The sequence below is a fragment of the Canis lupus genome, chromosome 4 (genome assembly GCF_048164855.1).
Source record: "Canis lupus baileyi chromosome 4, mCanLup2.hap1, whole genome shotgun sequence".
Taxonomy (NCBI): domain Eukaryota; kingdom Metazoa; phylum Chordata; class Mammalia; order Carnivora; family Canidae; genus Canis; species Canis lupus.
In genome coordinates, this window is record NC_132841.1 from 66,736,134 (window position 1) to 66,744,928 (window position 8,795).

The 8,795-nt window shown below is 35.5% G+C and overlaps 1 long non-coding RNA gene across 1 annotated transcript; it reads left to right on the forward strand.

Annotated features, from left to right (window-relative positions):
* The first annotated feature begins 945 nt into the window (after nt 1–945).
* On the forward strand, nt 946–8,135 carry LOC140631609 (uncharacterized). The gene is made up of 4 exons (XR_012029136.1): nt 946–1,057; nt 4,185–4,320; nt 5,568–5,695; nt 7,898–8,135. It is a non-coding gene; the product is annotated as an uncharacterized lncRNA (long non-coding RNA).
* Nucleotides 8,136–8,795: the final 660 nt, after the last annotated feature.

Here is an 8,795-nt window from a genome sequence, read left to right on the forward strand (position 1 = left end):
GCTCCATGCTGGGCATGGAGCTTATTTAAAAAAATAAAAACTAAATTTGACTTAAAAAAAAAGATTTTATTTATTTATTTGAGAGAGAGAGAGAGCAAGAGAGAGAGAGCACAAACAGGATGAGGGGCAGAGGGAGAAGCAAACATTCTGCTGAGCAGGGAGCAAGATATAGCACTCAGTCCCAAAACCCTGGGATCATGACTTGAGCCAATGGCAGTTGCTTAACCAACTGAGCCACCCAGGTACCCCTAAATTTGACTTTATATTTTAAAATGACTACTTATTAACACATATTGTTAGGAAATAAATAGGTGAGCCACAAATTAGGAGAAAATATCTGACAAAGTACTAATATATAGTATCAGTAAATAATTCTTTCAGCTCAAAAATAGACAGACAACCAAAAAATGGCTGAGCCTGTGAAAAACTGCTCAACATTGTTAGTTACTAGGAATAAGTCAGTTAAAATAAAAATAACCACTACACACTTACCAGGGTGATTAAAATTAGAAGACCTACCACCACCAGGTATTGTCATCTGGACTTCTCATATATCCTTTGCAGGTATTTGGAAACAGTACAACTATTCTGGAAAAGGTATGTCAGTTCCACTTAAAACTAAAAATATATGTACTCAACGACCCAGCAATTCCATTCTTAGGTATATATCTAAAGGAAATGAAAACATAAGTTCATCAAAAAATTAAAATATAGAAGCTTTATTGATAATGGCCAAAAAACAGAAAAAGCCTTGTGTCTACCAAACAAAAACAGATGAACAAACTGTGGCATGTTCAGCTTTCTGAGAAGTTAGTAAAAAAAAATATAGATTAAACTAAAATACATCCTGCTAATAGAGAAAAAAAGCTATACATAAAAGACAACATTCTGTTTGATTCCATTTACATGGAAATTATAGAATGACAAACTTAGAATGGCAGAAAGAATGTCAGTGGTTGCCTCTAAGAAGGTGGGAGTGAAGATTGACTAGAAAGTGCCATGAGGAAGCTTTTTGGCTGATGATAACATTCTGTGTCTGGAAATGGATTTGGATTATGTATGCACATGCATTTGTAAAAACTCAGCAAACATATTGTATTTCATTGTATTTAAATTATGTATCGGAAGTAAAAACTAGTGAAGTCTGATATAATAAATATCAAAATCTAAGAATGCTAGAATATTTAGGAGGAAATAAATGTGCAATTTACTTTGAAATGCATCCAAAATAAGTTAGATGAAAAGGTGCAGAGGTGGATACATTTGTGTTAACAAAAGTAAAAAGTTAATAGCAGACTATGTCGTTAGTACATAAGTGCTCAATGTAAAAGTCTTTCCATTTCTGTTGGTCAAATAAAATGGGCAACCAAAGTACTATGTTGTAGGGAGATTCCTTTTCATTATATAACTTTAAGGACTGTTTGAAATGTTAGGTAAAAAAGGAAAATCTAAAAATCAAGATAAAGCACTGTCATGTGTATATAACTATTTTATCTATGAAGCTGAATTAATAGTTCCAAGCATTATATTCAGAAAACTCAGATGCATGGTTGACTAATAGGATGTCTAATTATTCATTTAGAGAAAATGAGAGACAATTATTCCAAATTGAATTTGGAATTGCTAAGTATTTGGGGATAGGGACACCAGGAGAGGGAAAAAGTAGCTTTCACAAGTTCTTAGCTTTCTTTTTAACAGATTTAATCTCTTACTAAACTTCTTGGGTGCTTCTACACACATTGATACTTGAGTTTTTCTAAAATTCCACTTAAAACTAGATGGCAAGTACATCCCTCAAGCAGAAAGCCAGTCATTTATTTCTCAGAATTCTTTTCTCTTCCATCTGTGTCCACTCCTGCCATTTCCTTACCCCTTCTCTGTAGCCTATTCAATTTCATCCAGTTATCCCATGTTTTTGAAACATTTTCTTTGTGTGAATACTAAATCCCCATTTCCTCCTTTTTGATCTCCATTTAGTCTTGATTACAAACCTAACTGAATTATGGTCAGTATTACTAAGCTCCTTCCTCCACCCACTCACCTTATTAGAACAGTCACATCATCTCCTTAAAAAATAAAAAAAAAAATTAAAAAAAAAGAGTTTTTACAATGGCCCACTTATCATGATGACTTTAACATGGATTAAAAAGAAAAGCCATCACATAAGATTTATCTTCCCAGAGTAAACAAATGCTCAGAGAGAAACCCAGGAAGCCCTGAAAATTTTTGGTAGTTTGGGCTTAGTTAAATATGTAAAACATTCTAGAGTAACACTCAAAGAGAGTTTTAAAATAAGTTAAAACTTGTTCTCTTCTTCCATAAGGAAACTGGCCAATGGTTGGTCAAACAAGGTAATAATTAAACCTTAATTTGTCTCTGATTCCAAAGTAATTCTCTAATTGGTAGTAATATTATTTAACATCTTTACAGGAAACGCAGGTGGATAAATGGAAAGATATCTACTCTTCTCATCTTGGTTAGCCAAAAGTCCATTTGTTTTCCTATATCCATTTAAAGAAATTCTATAAAAGTAGAGATGCCTAGACTGAAACAACAGGAAAATTTTTACTTTAGCTATTACATAAAAACATGGAACCATAAATGTTAAAGCTAAATAGAGTTACTATCTATTCCAGCATTTCCTAAATAGCTTGGTGCAGACATTTTTTTGTATGGAATACCATTCAGTGTGGTTCCCCAAGGAAGTAAGGTGGGAGGTGGTAGATTCAATCAGATTGAAATTCAGAATGAACTAGGATAAATTTTCATTCTCTTTGGGAGAATAGCTCATCTTTTCTGCTGTCATTTTAGCTGCAGAGAGGTCAGGCGATTAGCCTAGATTATGAGTAACAAAAGTAGGACTATAACACAGGTCTAAAACCAAGCACAGTAAATCTTCATACGTCCCATTAATTTAATAATATGGCATTAAATAAACATAATACCCATAAAGGTTTATAGAATATATCCTAACACATCTGATATTTCCTTTTTTTCTCTCTGTGAGAGAACAAATCAGATATTTTCTTAGAGTATTCTGGTGCTTATCTACTGAAATGTGGACATCGTCAGCAAAATGTTAACACAAAGACTATTGTATTTCTCCACTTTTCTCTCTCTTCCTATCAAAAACCAAAACAAATCAAACAGAAAAGCTCAAGTAAGGCATCTCAAAAAAGTCCTTGCAAGTAGAAAAGTTCCTTCTTTTATCAAAAATAAAGATTTTAGTTAGAATTAAGCCTTCAGGACTAAGCCTGACTAAAAGATAATAGCATAATTTCTCCATGTCACATGAAAAATAATCTGGCTATTTTCTTTTCTTAAATTCTATTTATTTATTCATGAGACACACACACAGAGAGAGGCAGAGACATAGGCAGAGGGAGAAGCAGGCACCCTGCGGGGAGCCCAATGCAGGACTCAATCCCAGGACCCCAGGATCTTGTCCTGAGCAGACGCTCAACCACTGAGCCACCCTGGCATTCTTTTTTTTTTTTTTTAAGATTTTTATTTTCTTAATAAATATCCAACAAAAAGATCACACTTCAGCAATGAAGATCTGAACAGGGAAATCCAAAAATAGTTGTCTGTGCCAAGCTGGCAGATGTCATTCCTGAAGAGCTCAAGGAGACAAAACTGAAACAGTGAGAGAAGAAAGAAGTTATAAACAGGAGAATAACTGCTTTAAAATGCTGCCTATTCCATGTCTTCTGATAGTGAAATGAATAGGATTTCTCAAATTATTTTATTTCACTAAGGGACATTTTCATAATCTATATCATTTTGACTCTTTGGCAAGTAAATTGTTAGCAGAAAAGATTACTCTCTCAAAGGTATCACTAAAAGGAACTCTGACTTTTTTTATTCTGGTCCCCTTTTGAATCTGTGAAAGTCATCTTCCAATATTGGTTCAATGCCCCAAGGACCTCTAAGAGTAAAAAGTAGATCCATTTTTCAAGGGGGTGCCTCCTAGTTAAGAGGAAATAGAACATGACTCGAATTCAGATTCCTTCAGACTCAAAAAATGATTCAATGACACTCTCCATCATTTGATCAAAAATGGATGCTGTATCATTACAAAACTAATAGAAAAAATAGGAAAGAAAGTATTCCTCTCCCATTGTTACTCTTTTTAAAAAAGTAATGCTCAAGTCCATATTGATTCTTGTGGTACTGTTCTCCAGGTAACCAACTAAAATTGGATTTTTGCTTAATCAACCAGCCTAATTAAGGCTTCTGTTCAGATCTTTGGATGACAAGGCAGAGTGTGGCTTCAATCAAATTGCTGGTTGACTCTTCCATGGGCCTAAATCATACCCGGTAATGTAATCAAACCAGTTTGGCTAAATTACACACCATATATCAGGAAATGGCTTTTCTAGGTCACTGGCCTACACACAATCTGGCATTAAAGTATAGCAGATAAAAAGAAATGTTTTAACATTTCCAAGAAACTCACATGCATTACTTAAGGTTTTAACTAATAAGAAACTATTAGAAGAAAAAAAGAGAGACATGAAAGCATAACAACATTGTGTCCATCCCAAATGTCATTAGCTACAATCTTTAATCAGGCACTCACTCCAGTTACTGGGCGGTATTGCCAACCTCCCAGAGGGAAGTCAGCCGCAGACCAAGAATGAGAAAACCAATTTGAAAAAAAAAAAAAAAAATGAACCTGAATGATAACTGAGCCCAGATGGGGAGAAGAAAGGTTAACTCTGGAACTGGTCTTACTTAAAGGCCACCAGTAAATATAAGCCACAGAGATACTTGGCTAAATAGGGAAAATACTGTGTTTTCTTCTCTATAGTAAAAAGGGAAATGAACATACTCAATTTGACCCACCAGCAGTCTTCTCCCAAGTTGTAGAGTGGAACATAAGGTCCATGGAGCAGGAGTTATAGGCTAAATACTGCAGTGGGGGCAGTGTAGGAAAGAAGCAGCTGTTTCTTATTATTCGCGTGTATTTTTCTTATGGGTAAAAACATGGGCAGAGTGCCACGGTGCACTGCCGTGCAGACCTCCCAAAATGGCAAGGGCAGAACACTGGCTTTCCCCTGCTACCATCCAGCATGTGATCAACAAGATATCTACCCAGGGAAAGTTCAGTAGAAAACAAACCTGGTGCATCGCCACTGGCATGCAGCTCTATAAAAGAAGAAATGAACTGAGGGACGGCTTTTAAAAGGCACATTTAAAAACTTGATTACAAATAATACCAAGGGGAATTAGACCATAACATAATCAAACATGGAACATTCAGTCTTTAAAGCCTATTACTTAAATTTTTAAATGACATGAGTGAAGACAGAGACAGTACCAAAACCATGATCCATCAGGGCAGAAGAGATGAGTATCCAAACCTCTCTCTCATTCTCCCACAGATGTCCTACAAATACCTGTCTTTGCACAAACCCATTTGGATGTTGGAGGGCAAGGCAGCTCCAGGGATTTAGGGGTAGGGAAGGCCCAAGAATGGATCCAGAGAGGCAATGAGGAATATTCTGTATGTTCCACTGGCTATTCTCAATATGGCATTGAGACTGAACCCTTTTTCAACCTAGGTCAGAAGTGCCAACCACTCTTCTGCTTAAGACCCTCCTATGACCTTCTATGGCAACAAGAGGGAAACTGGAAACTTCATAAGGTCTGCCCTCACCTCTACTTGGCCTGTGCTCCAAGATCCTTTTCGGTATGGCATGTTGGATGGCTCTACTTCTGCCCCCACTCCAAACAACCTGCTCCTTCCTTCTTGATTTGTTTTTCCTGATAGCATGATCACCAGTAGCCTGACTACATGTTTTACTTTTTTTTTTTTTTCTATCTGTTCCTTACTAGCATAAAAGCTCCAGAAGTACATGCTATTTGTTTTGTTCTTAGCTGTAATCCCAGAATACCTAAAACAATGCCTGGCACCTACCAACCATTTAATATTTGTTGAATGGATAAATGAAACAACGGATTAATGAGCATTTAAATATTTAATCTTAGCATGCTTTTTGATCATTAAGTATTATTCATTTGTGGACAATAATCAGTGTCTCCTATAAATTGACTTGGCAAAGTAAGTTCTCTGAAAATTTAATTATATGCTTATATTTAATTTAAGAGACAAAAACAGTTCTCAACACCCTTCACAGTATCAAGAAGCATTAAAACTGAACAAATTGATTTAGACAAGGGAAAAATGACATCTCTTTGATTTTAGGAACAAACTTTCCCCGCTTTTAATGTGGAGTTGTAAAGGTCACAATGATTGACCTACTAATTACCAAATCCTACAAACACTCCTCAGTATTTGTCTTTCCTGACTTCTCTGAGTTATCTGACACTCTTGAGCATCTTGTCCTTCAAAAAATTACTTAGTGATTTATCACGGTTTACTAAATAGGTGGGAAACTGGCTCCTTACTAAAATTAAATCTACTTTGTTAAATCTTTTTATTACCATTAAAGTAGTAAAACTTGCAACTTAAAATGTAAAGTATCATTGCCTAATGATATAGGGAGTACATGTCATTGTAAAAACTAAATCAGAAAAAAAAAAAGAAGATTCTAATCCCATCACTGGAAATAAGCAATTTGAAAGCTAGATGTAGATGTATAATATTTATAAAATAATTTTCACTTTAAAATGTTATAATTATTCTTGTTAAACATATGCATACACATCTATATAGTTTTTTTTACTGTAGAATATCTCATTGTAGGAATGCATATTATTTAACCTAAGCATCACTATTATGCACTTAGATTATTTCCATTTTTTCTAATTTAGTATATCTAGATTAACTTCCTTAAATATATATCTTTCTTTATCTTTAAGTATAACCCTTAGAAATTGAATCACTAGTTTATAACATCTGTAAAAAGGAAGAATACTGGCTTTTCAATATATATTGTTCTTTTACTTATTTATGTTTTTACTTATTTATTGCTTTGGTTTTTTAATGTTGTTTTGGCTGGGATTTCCAGAATAATTACATAGTAAGCAGACATCTTTCTCTTTTCCTGACTTAGGAGAAAGCTCTCTTGATACTATTTTTTAATAGCTTTCTCAAACTTAGGAACAGATAGTAAGTACACTGGACACGCAACTGTAGAATTGAGTATTTTTCTAAACAGAAATTACAAACTGTTGACCTCTTGGATGAATTTAGTATACCAACACCATTTGGATTTGCTTGCACATATATTTTATTTTTTAATTCAGCTAGCAAGTAAAAAATTTTCAAAAAAAAGGATTTTCACAATTAACTTAATTTTAATCTCTTGGAAAATCAAAAGATCAAGCTATATTCAGTATACATCCTTGGGAAACAAAATTGGCTAGAACTGAATAGCCATTTACTTTTGAGAGAGGACGCAAACATCTTAGATAACTCTGGTCCCCACAGTTCACATGCTAAATACATATATATTTGCACTTAAATCATTTCACTCATATATATTTCCTGCCTGATGCTACTGGCATTGGATTTTTGGCCCCTATTCCAAACCATAAATTTTAAAGGCTCCATAGGATTCTAATGTGTCAAGGTACCTTAATTTAAATATATTTAAATATATTTTTATGTATAACACCGATTACTAAGAAGAAAAATCTTAGTTGTAGAATTGTTGGTATGTCTATTTTGAAAGCATTAGGTAAACACTGCCTAGTATCCTACACAAAAGTTTTAGGTAAAGGACCTTGATTGGTCTGGCTTAAGAAAAATGCCCATCCGTCACTGGTCCAGTTAACTGTACGTAATTCAAACACTACTGGGAGAAAACTCTTAGGGGAGTTTTGAGGACAGGAATGAAGACAACCAAAACAGTTTCTTCTATATGTGATTGAACAGGTTTCTGTGTTATCATATGTCATTTGAATTTCTACTTTTTAAAATTGCCAGTTTGCATTATTCCTTGCTACTACTGAGCTCAAACTACGAGTCAGGCATGGAGCTGAGCACTGAAATGCAAGGATGAAAAAGGAGTGATCTTTATTCTCAGTGTGCTGATGAAGCCAGATGTAATACATGGATGCCTCTGACAGACTCGTTCAGGGACATGATAGAAGTGTGCATGGTATGGAATGGGGCTTCGGAAAGTTTCCTGGAGAGCAAAACATCTGAGCTGATACTTGAAGCTAAGCAGGCAAGTGAAGAACGAGTGCAAAGGACATAGACAAGTCACAGAGCATGACTTGGGTATTAAGCCAACTGCAAGAGTTTGATCTCGTTTGAGTTTGAAGTGTGCAAGCAGGCAGGCATTCAAGAGACGCTGACTTGCAAAGCAAATACAATGTGGGCAACCACTACCTGAGATGCCTGGAGGCATCTGGTTGTCTTGCCTACATTTCTGCCTCCGGTAGCATAGACTCTATCTAGTTGCCTGTTGGGATCGTTGCATTACACTTTTTACCAAACCAAAAGATTCTGGATGGTGCCACAGAAGTCTTAAAAATGTGGAAGTCCAGGAATAGAAAGTGTCATGGGAAAAAAAAAAATTCTGGACAACACTTGTATGTAGACATGCCCTGGGCAAATTTATTCCTCTTTGCTTTCTCTGGCAAAACTGAATTCTGCGAAACTAGCTTGCAAACCCATCAAGGGGCTCTACTGCCTAATTTGTCATGGGCCCACTTGACTTGATTTGGGCAATTTAATCAGCATGAAGATGAATTGGCTGCAGGTCTCCTATAAGCATGTGTCATTTCCACCCCCCCCCTTTTTTTTTGGAATCTGTATTTGTTGGAACAGATCCTCATTGGAGCCCTCACTAGGGCAGGGGTGGGAAGCAGGGAGTGGG